Here is a 14,093-nt window from a genome sequence, read left to right as displayed (position 1 = left end):
GCGGGGAGGCAGCCCCGGGGACGGGGACACGGAGGGGGTGTCAGTGTGTAAGCGGGGACGCCCATCCCTCTGCCCTGCCTCCGTCAGTGAGTCCGGCCACTGGCACGCGAAGGGATGCGCGGGGCTGGGCAGCGCCGCTGCGAGTTTGGCCCGGGTCGGTCCCGGTCCCGGTCCCCACCCGACTCCGGGGCGAGAGGAGGCCACCGTTCAACAGCACACAGAGGAGGCTCAGACATGATGGGAAGATTAATTTAACCAATTGAAACAGCAGGGGGAATTCAGGTAGGTGGAATTTAATTACTGGATTTGGAAGAGAAGATGTGTGTCTCCAGAGCTGTCAAGAACACTTAAAAAATAAAATCATAATCATCAGCTGTTGGTATTCCGGCAGCAGCTTAGTGCCGGGCCATGGTCCTGCAAGGACGGGCCTTAGCCGTCATCCCTGTCCCGTGGGGTGTTCCTTGCTGGCTCCATACACAGCCCCATCACAGCAGGCCTGTCCACACAGGGCAGCCAAAGTGGGAATTACAGACGTTGCTGAGGAGGAAAAAAACCACCTAACACAACTACAGAGTAGGACTCTAGAAAAGAGCTGTCTCACCCAGCTATCCCTGCTCACCTGCCTAAAGCTGCTCTTCCGATCTTGCCACTGACAAGTATTACATGAGCTGAGCAAACCTTTGCAGAAGACATTAGAGAATAAATCAAGTATTGGAGCAGATGTGAGTCATTCATGTTAGTACAAAAACTATACAACAAACCCCATAAAAACAGGAATCCATGCATAAAGTAACATGTGGAATGAAATAGAGATAAGATCTCAAATGCTGGAAAGTCCGATGCACATGTTGTAAACAACCTCTCCTATGCATTTCCCACACACTTCTCCTGGCTTTATTATTTCCTGCAGTTGTTTTCTGTCACTTGCTAATTTATCATTTGCAATCTTCATCTTCTGTCCTCCTCTGATTTATTTCCAGAGCTCAATAAGCCCTTCTCCCTAAAATAATCCATGCCTCTCAGGCCTAACATTCACAGAAAGATGCCCAGATAAAAATTTCATTAGCATCCACAAAAAGGGACATTTCTCTTTGTTTTAAAGCCGTGTGACTTTGAAACACCTTTACCAGAAGTAGGAAATCCAGGTCCAGCAGGCAGGTAGTTTGAACTTCGTTTTATGGCCAAGCAGGAGAAGAATTAACCAGGTGGGAAGAGGGCAGAAAGCTCTCATGCCCTGGTGAGCCACCACCCTGATGTCACATGGGAAGCCCACACAACCTGAAAATGCAACCTGTTCCCATGGTGTGTATCATCTGTCATGCCAATTAACCTTCCTCGGCCCTGTTTTCAGGGTAGCTGGACCATCACACTTCACCTCTGCCACCATGAGACATCTCTGCCCAACCTAGTTGGGACCTACAGGTGCTGCTCTCCCCAAACTGTTGCCTTGTGCTTTTTCCTGACAGCCTAGGTAAAACACCTGAGCAGCTTTCAGCAGCTGAGGCACATCAGTGGTAGTTTTAACGTGGCTTATAGTTGTTTTCTTGCCTTCCTGCTGTTGGGACAGACTGGTTTCTACCTCTCACATGCCTCCTTTGGATCAGGAATGGCTTTCTGACCAAAAAGATCACCTTGCCACAAGTAGAAAATAGCCATGGGTGTTTTTCTGCCTGGGACAAAGTGACCTTGGCTGCTGTTAAACAGTGTTCCCCCAACACATTTTCAGAGGGTGCTGAGTTTTTCCTACCAGACCTCCCTCTGTGCAAGGAGAGTTTTTTCCAGATAAAGGCACCTGGAGGGTGTTATCATTCAAAGCTGGATTAAAAACCTTGTATTTTTTGTAGGTCAGACTTTCAGGGGAAGCTATTACAAAATACAGAGGTGAAGTATAGAAAATATCAAGGAAATACATTACAAATTAGATTACAGGTAAGGTAATAAATAGGACATACCTGACAAAAATGCAATCAGATAATGCTTTCTTATTACCTTGAGAAACAACTCCCTCTGCTGAGGGAAAGCTTCACTGGCAGGGCTCGGTGCCGTGATGGATAACTCGCTGTGCCCGGCAGAGAACGGGCAAAGGCTCGATGCTTCCCTGCTGGCACTGCCACTACTGCTGGCACTGCCCCCAGCCAGGGGGGGGACGCTGTACAAATCCCCGCTCTGTGCAGCTGTCCCGTGTGGAGGCAGGAGACCCGAGGAGATCTAGCAATGCGTCGTTCCCAAGGAAGCATATTCCTCCTGACAGTGTGCCTCTGTGCTGGGACAGATAATATATCAAGCAGATGATGGTAACAGCTATTTAAACAAGAATAAGGCAAGAATACAAATCTGGAGGTTCAGAGTTATTTGAAGTTGTAGACTTTCAGAGACTTGTATAAAAATCCTACTGCAATTCCATTAAAAACTTGGCAATAAAATAAAATCTTCTGTTGTATTATTGACCCATATCTTTCCCTCTTAATTTTTTATCTGCCAATCTCAGCTGCTTCACAAGTGAGGTCCATAACATATTACCTGTTTCCAACACAACAAAATTTACAGGCGGTACAGCCAGAGACAGAAAAACAATCTAGAAAATGGGTGGCTGGCATTTGTTGGTATCAGCATTGAAAAGCTGATGAAAATGATTGTTTCATGAAAGGAAAAATAAGACATGATTTCTGAGTGGGAGGAGGACTCTTCACAACCACAACTTTGGAAGGTGGCCCTTCAGGTCCTTTGAGGAATGGGTGGAAGGGGAAAGTATATTTCCTTGCTATCTGTAAAGCACATTTCAAGAAAATCTAATCCCACTGGGTCTACAAACCAGCTGGACACTGCTTCAGTGCAGTTTTTACTAGGAATACTCTTGAGTTTGAGTTCAGTTCACATCTGAGATTCCATTCACAGAGTGTTTCTTTTCCAAAAGGATCACAAATACTTTGCAGTTTTTTTCTCAGAAAGTTGAAAGGGGCTTAAACAGATACAGTCAAGAAGTGATCAGAGGAAAAGATCAAAATCCACCCCCAACTTGGGGATACTGAGGAGTCTCAACTGAACATGGGAGGTTATTGTAAGATGGAGGAGCCCCACTGAGCTCTGGATTGAAAGGGGTTTCTAGAACAGAGAGCTCCACTGCTAGGGGAAGATCTGGATCAGTTGGTGGCTTGGGGTAGCCCAGCACTCAGTGCTGTTCATGGCAGTGCACCATCTCCATGAAGAGGTACTACTTGCAGTAGCAAATATATCAGAAAGACTGTGTTTGTTTGCAATAAGAGATCAACATTTGAAAGGGTCAGCATGGTAACAAGTGGTTTTACAGGGGGCTGGGTTTCATTCAGTGGTGCCTCTGTGGTGCACACTCCAGGCTCAGGGGAAGATGCTCATTCAGAGGTTTCTCTCCCACCCCTGGCAGAGGGTGTGCTACTGTGCTTCCCTAATAGCTGTTTTGGCAAGTGCTGAGCATTGGCCTGTTTCAGCAGGAGCCCAGCTGTCCCTCATCACCAGCAGCAGAGATGCCAGCCGGGGTGCAAAAGCTCCAGGACAACAAGCTAGCACATGTCCTGGCTCAGCACCACCCCACAGCCCCAGCCTGCTCCCAGAGATGACTCAGAACCATTTGTTACCCTCTATGGGTGGAGCTGTGCTTCAAATGTGAACAGTCATGTCCGTGACTTCCAGGTTTATATTTACTATGTGAACAAAGCTTTTCTGACCTGTAGCTATTCAATAAGCCTCACTTGGTCAGTGTGAGGAGAGGAAGGGCAGAAGTCCTTTGCACAGGAGCAAGGAGGTTGTTGCTTTGCCATGGGAGTCCCCAACTCTGCAGCACTTGACACCACCATGCTGTGGCCTCGTGGAAAGCTGCTGCAGAGGTGTAAATATATGCTGAGCTGGTGGTTCCTACCTACAGCTACCATCTCACAAAGCCCTCAGCGTTGTGCGGGCAGCAAAGGCTCTCTGCCACCTCAGGCAGTACCCTGCCATCTCAAAAACCAGCTTCCATGATGGCTGTTGAAGATAATGTGAACAGTGGCAGTCATTTTTGTGGCAGGCAAGATCTGCCGTAGTTTTTGTGTTGTAAGAGAAGCCAAAAAAATCAGACCAATGCTTATATGAAAAATGTTCTCCCTGTGTGCCCTTGGAGAAGACCAAAAATGTTAGAGAGAGCTCTGGCCTAATACCAGGAGAATTGTAAGTTAAAGTATTAAAAAAACAAAACAAAAACTTTTTATTGGCTGTCTCCTCTCCCTTGCTGAGGTAACAGAACTGTAACTTGTCCTACATCTGCAGCTTAAATGGGAGGGTCAAACTGAAGCTGTGAAGCACTCACCTTCTCCTCTGGGGTGATGATATCATTGTGCACCTCCTCACCTACTGCTGCACGCAGAAAGGTAAATGCAGGAGTTCCTGCAGGCTTTTTGCTCTATCAGGGTTGCAAATGGATCTCTTCCAGTACCTCTAAAGGATTTTTTTCCCTTTTAATTAAACCGCAAGCATTCTTCTCTAGCAAACTTTCCACGATGGCATCTCCAGTTAATTAAACGTTTAAGCTGTCAGGAAATGCTATGCATTAAAAAAAATAAAATAAAGAGGAGAGCTACTTTAATAGCATTTGTTAATTGAAACTCTCATCAAGTCAGCTGCAGCAACAGAAGCTGCTTCCCGAGTCGATGGGCAAGAGCACACACCCAGACATTTGCTTGCAGTTCCTACAAGTCAGACTCCCACCTCCAGGCTAGTGTCTGTGGCACTGATGGATGAGGCAGCACTGAGCTCCCCCACCACTGGAACAACGGCAAAGATTTCTCTGTAGTAAAACTGCAGGAAGGCTGGGGGTAATTCTTTCTTACCTCAAGGTATTTTCCATCTCCAGCAACTGCAATCAAATGGGCACCCATTTGTATTTAATTTATTTGTATTTGTATTTAATTTCCATGCTCCCCACTCCTTGTCTCCATTTAGTGGAGCATAGGTTTTTCTGGACTAGATCCAGCCTTTACTCACAGCATTTCCAGGTTCCCAATGATGCCAATCCAAGCAGGTGTGGAAACAAGGGGAAAAGCAATGGGAGATTTGAAGGGAGACACATCGACTTCAGTGTGTGACTGAGGGACATTTTAGCAAAGAACAGCTCCCTTGGACAGTGCTCTTCAACTGAAACCACCTTCAGTACTGTTCACTGGTTGCTTTTGACCAGCCCTGCCTCTGGGCTTTATTGCCACTATAAAGCTTTCTGGATCCTGTCTGTCCCCAGATGTCTCTGGTGCTTGTTAATCTCTCCTGATGCTCCCATCTTCTGGAAAAAGCCCCTGGATAAGCAATGGCTGCTGATCCCACATCCTGTTTTTTCCTTGTTTTGGTAGGGTAAGCTGCCTAGCTCCAGGTCACTGCACCAGCAACCAGTGGCAGGCACTGCAAATGGCCACAAAGGAGTATTTGAGAACAAAGGCAGCAGAGAGTTTATGGGCCAAGTTGCAGCAAACAATAAAGAGAGCACAGGGCAGGTGAATCTTTACCAGCAGCAGCTGAGCCTGTGAGGTCCTGGGCACTCTGCAGTTCTCAGCACAGCTCTGGTAAAACACGTGCTCCGGGGGGACCCCAGTGCTGCTGGGACTTCCAGGGGAAGCAAAGCTGCTCACCTGCCTCCCAAGGAGCTCTGCGCCTGTGTGCATTCACACACATGAACACACCCCCTCCCCCACATCCATCTCTAAAAGCAGAGAACCCTGCCAGAATTCAGACCAAACCCTTTTGTTGCTTTGAATGTGCTAAATCAGTCCCTTTTAGCTAGCTGCAGGACTGTGTCTCTCAGACACATTGAAGCCCATAATTGTGGTTTGGACAGGTGACACTCAACAGAAAAAAGAACACTCATGTGATGGGTGAGAGAACACATTAGCTAAAATAAAGCTTTGTCCTTAAAGCACCTTTAATGCCTCTGTCCTTTTGTGTGCAGGTGTTAAGCAGACTTCAGAATTAAATCTCTATTTCTGGGATATGTAAGTATGGCCCAGTGCCAACTGGGATCTAGGCATCTATTAACACAGCTGGCAGTATGTAATATTGCACCAGGCACTTCTGGGGAAGGAAAATTTTCACAGCTGGGTGGAAAGTTTTACCCTCATCTTCTTCCTATAAAACTTTTCATAGAAAAAATTCCTGACTGTTTATCTCACCCTTCTCCAGAGGGATACAAAAACTGGAGACAGTGAGCCACACACCACCTTATTTCTTAAGATTTTAATCCCATTATTTAGGTGAAGTGTTTAGGAATAGACATTTCTTCATATACAATCCAATGCTTTAAACATAAAGACGACAGTGATTTTTATTTGATCAGGCTACCTCCCTCTAAGTACAAAAGTTCCAAGGGGCTGACAACTACTAACCCCACAGCTCCCTGACAATTAGTTAACAAGCAGTTACTCTGTACAAAAAGAGTGAGTAATGTCAATGTCTGTGCTTGCTCCATGTTGATCTTTTCATAGGATCCACTGTGATCTCCTACAAAAAAACACATGGTGCTAGAAATCCTGCCTACCTACAAGGGAATGGTATTCTACCCTGAACGTGCTCAGGTGGATTAACATCTCCTTTCCCATCACCAAATCATTGCTGTTGGTTACACAGCAAAGCAGCAGCTTGATTCCCCTACTAGCAGGACAAAATTTCAAGGCTGCTGTTTAGAAAACAAAGTAATGTTTAATTGCACACATTTGTTTTGCTGTTATTGAGCAAGAACAAGTCAGAAGCCCAACAGCATTATTTTTCTTTCCCAGCATAGAACCTCATGAATGCATTCAAACCTGTTAGCGTTTGTTAGTCCCAGAGGGTCTTGTTGAACCAGAACGATCAATAGATGCAAACAGAGCAGGTAAAGAGGCAATCAGGGCCCTAGAAACTTGAAATATTTTCCATTAGGACACCTTAATAACTTCCCCTGAAGAAGTATTTCAATGGCTGGTGCTACAAGCAAGGAGACATCCCAGGTAGGAGCAGTCTGGGCAAGACACGTGAGGTATGAAACCCACCTTGATTTTACCACCTGGAGCAAAATATGCTCTGGACAGCAAGATGTTCTCCAAATAGCTTGGGCCATCCCATGCAGGAGAGGTATTTCACAGGAACTTCTGCATATGGAAGATAATTGGAGGGAACGGCTCCAACGTTCGGGGTTCTGATCTCCTCGCAGTAATGAGCGCACAAGCAGGGGATGCATATGCATGAGAACATAATTAGGAGTGGTAAAACCTGGAAGATTTTCAAATGCTCTGTGGCAATTACCAACTTAAACACACAAAAAATTAAGATAGCCTTATACCCAAAGGAAAGTTATTATTCAAAGTGCCTTGCCTCATTATAGTTAGCTGGAGCTCAAACAGCAGGCTGGTGAGCAGGGGAGAGCTGCCTTCCATTAGCAGCAGGTGCTCTCCCTGGGATGGAGGCAGGATGCTGGCATCCTTCTGCTCTTGCCCAGACATCTCAAATGGTCCCAGAATGCTTCATGGGAACAAAAATAGAAAGCACAGGGCACACATGACTGGCAGCTTGGCCTCCCCTGTTGCTCTTTGGGCCTCTCTGGTGAAGAGCGTTCATGGACAGAGAGCTATCCTATGTAAATAGATTCACTAAATAAATGTGGTAATTATACTGAATATTATTCTCAGTAGAAATAGCAGCAGGCAAATGATTTGCATAAGAAATGTGGATTATTCATGTAAATGAATGTGTTATTTGTTTATAGAAAAGATTAAGTCTTTTCTAAAGACCTAGAACTCAGCTATACATCAAAGCAAACACTTAACCAGCCTTTCATGCCTCCACTGTGCTCTGCCCACCTTTATCAAATTCATCTTTGCAGTACCACCTATGTTTTTCTCATCAGTCCATTTTGCTAAAGCTCAAACTCCCCTCAGTGCAGGGGATAGTTAATCTTCTCTAGGGGGATTGTTTGGACTGCCACTGAAGAATTTTAGTGGAATCCGGGCTTTTAATCTTTGTTTCAGCAAGCTGAGCCTAGTGCCAGGAGGAAAAGGAGTGGTTTCTAGGTTTGAAGAGCTGTACAAAAAGCCTGACTTGGAAGGATGACTCCTTTAATTACCATCCTTCATGTGCTGAATGCAAGGAGGGGCTTGGGTCCCAGACTGGCAGTCCCTGCACAGTCCAGAAGCAACCAGGAGTAGCCTCAGTTTGGGAGCAATAGGGCAGGTGAGCATATCCTTGGCAGCCCCCAAGAACCAGGCTACTGATGGAGACACTGTGTGCCCACCCCTCACTCACTGTGCCACCCCATGGCCTGCTCACTTTCACCCTGCTACCCAAGCAATGCAGAAGGGCTTGATCCCACTGCAACCACCTCTTGTTAACATCAGAACAGCCTCATCCATCACCGCAGCAATCCCCAGGCCAGGGTTATTCACCAAAGGAAAAACACTGACTTCATACAAAGAGCAGACAGGCAGTCTCAGGTGATGCTGCAGGACCTTCACCCTGCCATTCTGCCCTGCAAAGCAGCCAGCTCAGCTCCTGGACCCAGTCTGGGAAGGGCACAAGCAGCCAGCACAGCCTCTGAGGAAAGCAGTTTTACCAACAATCAGGAGACCTTCTCTCTGGGTTTTGTTAACTAAAGGCAGCTCTTCATATACTGCCAACCACATCTTGGGCTGCATCAAAGGAAACAAAGCCACCAAGTCCTAGGAGGGGATTCTATCCCTCTACTCATGAGACTGCTCTCATGAGACTCCACCTGGAGTACTGAACCAGCTCTGGGACTCCCAACATAAGACAGATGTGGACCTGTCAGAGTGAGTCCAGAGGAGGCCATGAAGATGCTCAGACAGCTGGAGCACCTCTCATACAAAGGCAGGCTGGGAGAGCTGGGGTTGTTCAGCCTGGAGGACAGAAGTTTCCATGGAGACCTTAGAGCACCTTCCAGTACCTTATGGGGGCACACAAGACAGCTGGAGAGGGATTTTTTACATGAGCAGGTAGTGGTAAGACAAGGGGGAATGGCTTTAAATGGAATGAAGGTAAGATTTAAACTAGATATAAGGAAGATTTTTTTTTTCCAAAGAAGATGGTGAATCACTGGAACACGTTGCCCAGAGAGGTGGCAGATGACCTGTCCCTGGAAACATTGAAAGCCAGGTTGGATGAGGCTCAGAGTAATCTTGTCGAGTTGAAGATATCCCTACTTACTTCAGAAGGATTGGGCTGGATGACCTTTAAAAGTCCTTTCCAATACAAATTACTCTATGATTCTATATGCCAGGTCATTGAGGAGAAATATTCTCAGCTGATCGCATAGGCCACTAGAGGGTCTGTTGCCTCTGGTTGTTTTAAATAATTTGAGAAAGGAAGAATGTCTGCCTCGCAGCAGGAAGGGCTTCTTTCCTGTCAGAGTAAGGTCTCCAGTGACAGCTGTGTCTAGCTCAGGTTCTGGCACCTTAATTCAGCAAAGTAATGTGGACTTCTCAGCTTCCTTCAGCTCCATCAGGTGGTCAGAACTGACAGAAGTACTTTGATGTTATACAGATTTAAAGCAACATTTTTCATAATTTAAAGAGTAGTGTTGAGGAATGGCACCTCCACACGGCCTTCCCACCAAACTTCTCTTGCCATTTTGTATCTCCAAGTGCTTGTAAACCATAAAAATAAAAATAAAGAATAAATGGGAGTTTCTTCTACTAGACTCAGCAGTTTATTCTTGCAGCATATGAATAATTTTCTGTTAATTCATCCCCTAAATTCTTCATGTGCTTAGCTGTGTGTTGGTTTGAGAGTATCCTTTTCTTTTTTGCATTTGATACAATTGAAGTTCTGCAAAACTCAGCGGTTTAAACTCTTGGAAACTTGCACACATTGGAAAATATTGATCCATATGGAGGAGGCTGTGAAGTGCCCAAACCTTGCTCCCACACTCTGCCCTGCACAAGTAGAAAAGCAAGCTGAAATGGAAATTGAGTTCTCAGTAATGTTCAACTCAGCTGTTCAAAAATAATGAGCCCTTCAGATCAAACTACTTTGGAGATGCTCAGGGTTATTTCTCTTGTCCGTATCTGCCTGGTGAGTGTTGGGAGGCCAGGAGTCAGAGTCCCTGAGGACAAGCATCTTAACATCAGGCTGACATTTCCCCAGCCTCACTGAAAGGTAGAAGTTGTGCACAAGGGAAGCATTCAGCACGGACACTACCTGGGGTTCAGAAAAGGGCTCTGAGACAAGCATGGCTCCAAGTTAAAATAAGTCCTCGAAGGTCTGTGCCACACCTTTCCTTGGGTACAGTCACAACCTGGTGCTGGGACACCTGGTCCAACATGAGTCAGTTCCTGCAGGATTTCAGACATCAGTTTGCAGAGCTGGAGCTAATGAACAGCTGGAGTTAATGTTGGCCAGAGGATCAGGAGGAACGCCTCAGCCATCTGTGTTAGTCTTTTGCTACATGTGTACCTATGCCCTAAGAGTAGGAGACAGTTTTTAAGACTAGGTTATGTCTTTGCTGAGATCTGGGATCAAGGAGCAGCTAGAAGAGTGGGTAATGTTGATATTGTTTTCTTTTTTTCTTTTAAAAGGGAGTACAATAAATTGCAATAAACACTCAAGTTGCAGAGAAGGGTCAAGAAGGGTGGGTACTCCAAGGAGCACAAAAAACACCTACTCCATTAATGGGGAGCTGCACCCAAAGACTTACAGAGCAAGCATGGCCCCAGTTTCTGGAGCAGCATTCCAAACTAACTCTTTGGTTTTGAAGAGGGCTGTGGAAAGGGAGAGACTGTGGTAACAGGACAATCACAGACATAATCCCACTCCTGCATCCTCTGGAAGCTCAGCATTGAGCTGCAGGGGCAGGAGCCCTCTGCAGCCTCAGCCCAGGCAAAAAGCAGCATTGCTGCTGACAGCAGCCAAGCTGAAAGCACCCATTCAGGGTAGCTTAAGACCAAATTTCTCACTCTTATGCTCCAGCTCTTCAGCAGTGCAGAGCTGCTTTCAAGCAATAAGTCATTTATGTCTAGCTGCGGCATATTTATGAGAAAGAAATCCTGCTTTTACCTGAAGAAAAAAAGCTACTTTAGAGCAACTACCTCTTTCATTTCACCTCGCTTAATGAGCGCCAGCTATAGACATCTTTCTTGTAGCCACATTTCCAGGAGCATGAAGTGCTCTGCATGGTTTTGCAGGGTGCTTAGCTCTTAACCCTTCCCTCCACACTTGATGTGCGCATGACAAGTCAGGGGAAAAAAAATGGTGTTTTAAAATTGTAACACTTCATAGCAATCACATTTTGGGTTTTTTTAATCTGAAAATGCAATTCCCACATTTGTATGTGGTTCATTTCAAATATTCCATCAAAATGTGCTGCAAGAGAAAACTGGATTTATAATTGCTGCTCTCTTAATGGAGATCCCCTGTGCTAGATTGTAAGTGGAAATTTTCCTCCTCAACAGCAGTAGCAAAGTTCATTTTTCTTGTCTCACACAACAGCTGAAAATTTGTACCAAAACCAAGTTTGTTTTCAACCTGACTCTCACTGTGAATTTGAGTTCCAAGGATCAACATGATGGTTCATCTGTAACATTAATAGTGATAATGGGGACATGTAATTCACCCAAGAATAATTTTCTGTGACACTTATGGCATTAAACACTTATTCAGTAAAAAAAAGTAGCAGATAAGCTCAGGTAGAGAACACTTCTGCCTAGTATCTGCAGCCACCACAATGTCAAGCATGTCCTTCACAAGTGGCATCACTCTCTGGCACTGCCAGGTTGGGTAGAACTAGTCAGGATTTTGTAGGTTTTTTCCTTTATCTGTGGAATGTCAGCTTCCTACATTACATGGCTGATGTGAGCAAAACAAAGGTCTGCCTGCCCTGGAAGGGAGCGCGATGGAGACATTCATTTCCCCAGAATAGGTAGTGTAACAAATCAATCCTGACTGCACTGATAAATTGAACTTCAAGCTTGGTGATACTGCTTTTCAGGTCTAATTCAGTGTAAGACACAGCGGGAAGGAAAGGCAAAGGCACTCGTTAGCATTTCATTCTGCTAGGAGCCGCTCCCTGAGCAGGGGAGGAGAAAAAAAATACATTTTTTCGTCTTCTTTTTCACCACAGCATTGCAACAGTTTTTAAGGAAGGTGGCATGAGGTTCACAGGAATATGTGGGGGTGTATGTGCAGAGAGAGAGGTGCAAAAGAACTGCTCAGAGATCACTGGCTTCTTGCCAAGACCCAAACCTTGGGATGGGGTCATAACTTGAGCTCCTGGATGCCAACAAGAATGAAGCATTGCTTAGGGAAAAATCCAGTTCCCAGCAGTAGGAGGATTACAGAGCAGCCATGCCGTGGTATGCAAAAGGAGGAGGACCTCGGGAGGCTGACAGGTCAAATCTTATCTCTTAACAGAGCCCCAGGCGGAATACAGATCACTCCCCCGGGGAACTGCAGAAGTACTTATTTTCTAAATAAACAGCAAGTCCTGCTCTTGTGTCACATAGCAGCCATAACCCTGGGGACCTGATCTTTCTCCCCTTGGCACTGTAAATAATAACAAAGGGAATTTTTGCCCTTCAATTTTCTTAATAATGATGAAAACATCATTCCTCTGTATCACACTCCAGCTTTTCACCCTCTTCCACACTGAAGAACAGGTTTGCATTCAACCAGAGTCTAGCAGGACTAGCTTTAGGAGAAAAGTTTCCACAGCCTTCCATGAAACATTGACCTGAACAGCTCACAGAGGAAATAAAAAAAGACTTTAGGTTTGCAAATTTTGAAATCCCATTGTCAGAATTGAGTCTCCTGGTGGGGTTGTCGAACTGGAGAGTGGGTGACTGAGGACTGGTTGACACTTGGATTTAGCAGTGGCTTTGACTCCATGTTCCCATGTTGTCTCTTCACTCCCATCACTGACCCGTACAAAGTGGGACATTTTGCACCCACTCTGCTCAATGGACAGTTTTCAGGCACCATCTGCCCCTGGAAACAGGCTTTTCCTTCCACAAGCTTCAGAAGTTCTCATTTTTATGGTGCCAGTCCAATGACAATTTGCCCTTTAGAGGTCTGTTTGTGGGTCATGGAGTTAGGATTACATGTAGTGCTTAATAATCAAAACCAAAGCAACATCATTCATTCCACACAGAGCATCTTGTGGTGTGATCAAAGTCTGCTGAAACAGCTTGGACAACTATGATAGGGCAGTAGCTATTTGCATGAATAGAATACCTCTTAACAAAGGATTCAATGTGCTTTTAGGTAAGGCAGAAGTCCTGGTGGCCCCACTGTAAAACAGCTAAAAGGCGAGATGAGACCTCGGACAGAGAATTACACTTCAGTGTCTCAACAGCATTTAATTGATTACCCAGAAGGAAACACACAGATTGAGTATTTCTGCCTCTCTCAAACCTGGGCCAGCTTGGTATCTCTAGGGTGGTCATCCCTAGCTGCCTAAGGGCAAGAGCCCATGATCTTGGGGTGATTTGCCTTGTGGTTACTTGTCCCCAGAGGACAGCTCTTCCCCTTTTTGCCTAAAACTGCCACAGCTCTTCACTGTAGCCATGACCTCTCCAGCTATGCTTGTCATTCCTGTAAGTCTTAGATCTTTTGGTGTCCTGTTAGGCTTGAGAGTAGAGCCTGTCCTGTTGCCATCTAGACAGAAGCCCTGACCATGCAGAATGCATGTGAGCAGTGAGGCTGACTGGTATCTGCTGTACCCCAACTGCACCCTCAACATGCACACTAACTATATCCAGGAAACATGAAATACTTCAGGTGTGCGTGTGTGTATTTGCAGCAATAAGCTCTAGCTGAAGATTCTGTTTGCAAAGGGCTGATTAGTTCCTTTCAATTTCATCTCAGCCTTATTGTTACAATATACCTTACCATCCATCTCCTCTTCCCACTCCAGACATTATTTGCTATTCTTGCACCTGCCTTTTTCAAAAAGGACTTTTATTAGCAATACTAGTCTCAAGCCACAGTCCCACTTTTCTTTCATTTCTGCTAGAGCAATACTACCCACTGCAAAGCTCAGCATCCCTGTAAATGCTGTGGTTACAAACGAATGCATCCTTCAGCAGCATTTCAGACCATTTTTTTCACAATGCACATTG

The 14,093-nt window shown here is 45.4% G+C and overlaps 1 protein-coding gene across 5 annotated transcripts in view; it reads right to left on the bottom strand.

Annotated features, from left to right (window-relative positions):
• Positions 1-2,138: 2,138 nt before the first annotated feature.
• CAPN14 (calpain 14) overlaps positions 2,139-14,093 on the bottom strand; it is a 43,720-nt gene continuing 31,765 nt past the window's right edge. For 3 of the 5 annotated variants that reach the window (XR_010997688.1, XR_010997687.1, XR_010997690.1), the window contains 2 exons: positions 4,319-4,538; positions 2,139-2,263 (listed from right to left, as the gene is read on the bottom strand). The gene's annotated coding sequence lies outside the window, so the exon portion shown is untranslated. Of the gene's footprint in view, positions 2,264-4,318; positions 4,552-14,093 lie in introns of all 5 variants that reach the window. The other 2 variants (XR_010997689.1, XR_010997691.1) reach the window with 1 other exon arrangement.

The sequence above is a fragment of the Anomalospiza imberbis genome, chromosome 3, assembly GCF_031753505.1.
Source record: "Anomalospiza imberbis isolate Cuckoo-Finch-1a 21T00152 chromosome 3, ASM3175350v1, whole genome shotgun sequence".
In the NCBI taxonomy this organism is placed as follows: domain Eukaryota; kingdom Metazoa; phylum Chordata; class Aves; order Passeriformes; family Viduidae; genus Anomalospiza; species Anomalospiza imberbis.
This window is presented reverse-complemented; position numbering and strand designations above follow the sequence as displayed.